The sequence below is a fragment of the Bos mutus genome, chromosome 7, assembly GCF_027580195.1.
Source record: "Bos mutus isolate GX-2022 chromosome 7, NWIPB_WYAK_1.1, whole genome shotgun sequence".
Classification (NCBI taxonomy): domain Eukaryota; kingdom Metazoa; phylum Chordata; class Mammalia; order Artiodactyla; family Bovidae; genus Bos; species Bos mutus.
Genome location: NC_091623.1, coordinates 42,130,433 through 42,131,782, shown reverse-complemented (window position 1 = coordinate 42,131,782; position 1,350 = coordinate 42,130,433). Strand labels below are relative to the sequence as shown.

Here is a 1,350-nt window from a genome sequence, read left to right as displayed (position 1 = left end):
ATGGAACCAGTGAACGATACACAAATTTCAGAATTTCTTCTTCTGGGATTATCAAATGAACCAGAACTGCAGCCCCTCATATTTGGGCTTTTCCTCTCCATGTACCTGACCACTGTGTTTGGAAACCTGCTCATCATCCTGGCTGTCAGCTCAGATCCCCATCTTCACACCCCCATGTACTTCTTCCTCTCCAACCTGTCCTTTGTAGACATCTGTTTCATCTCCACCACCATCCCAAAGATGCTGAATAATATACAGACACAGAGCAAAGTTATAACTTATGAAGGCTGCATCACCCAGATATACTTCTTCCTATTCTTTGCTGCACTGGAAAACTTCCTCCTGACTGTGATGGCCTAAGATTGCTTCATGGCCATCTGTCAGCCTCTCCACTACATGGTCATCATGAATCCCCAGCTCTGTGGACTGCTGGTGCTGGTGTCCTGGGTGATGAGTGCCCTGAATTTCTTAAGCCAAAGCTTAATGATGTTGTGGCTGTCCTTCTGTACAGATGTGGAAATCCCCCATTTTTTCTGTGAAATTAATCAAGTGGTTCAATTTGCCTGCTCGGACACATTTCTGAACAACATGGTGATGTATTTTGCAGCGGGGATGTTGGGTGGTGCTTCCCTCACTGGTATTCTTTACTCATACTCTAAGATAGTTTCCTCCATACGAGGAATGTCATCAGCCCATGGGAAGTATAAAGCATTTTCTACCTGTGCACCTCATCTCTCAATTGTTTCCTTATTTTATTGTACTATCTTAGGAGTGTACCTTAGCTCCACAGGTACCTACAGCTCACACTCAAGTGCAATTGCCTCAGTGATGTACACAGTGGTCACACCCATGCTGAACCCCTTCATCTATAGTCTCAGAAATAAAGACATAAAGAGGGCTTTGAAAAGAATCACTGGAATGTCAGTTATATAAGGTCCAATTGTCCTGGAGCTGAAGAAATACTCGTGATTGTAGGGCTCAAAACCTCAGAAGCAGAAGGTGCTATTCTTCCTGTTTTTTAATTTATTTGAGTGAAGTATAGTTGATTTACAATGTAATATCATTTTTTCTACTGTACAGCAAAGTGATTGTTTTACGCACACACACACACAGACACACAGACACACACATATATATATATATATACACATACATATACACACACATTATTTTTCATATTCTTTTGCATCATGGTTTTGTCACAGGTTATTGAATATATATATATATATATATATATATATATATATATATATTATATTCCATGTTTTGGCTATTGTAAATAGTGCTGCAATGACTGTTGGGTTGCATATATCTTTTCAAACTACATTATTCCTTGAATATATGCCTAGA

The 1,350-nt window shown here is 39.6% G+C and overlaps 1 pseudogene; it reads left to right on the top strand.

Moving 5' to 3' along the window:
• Window positions 1-933, top strand: LOC102284994 (olfactory receptor 7A17-like; annotated as a pseudogene).
• The last annotated feature ends 417 nt before the right edge of the window (window positions 934-1,350 follow it).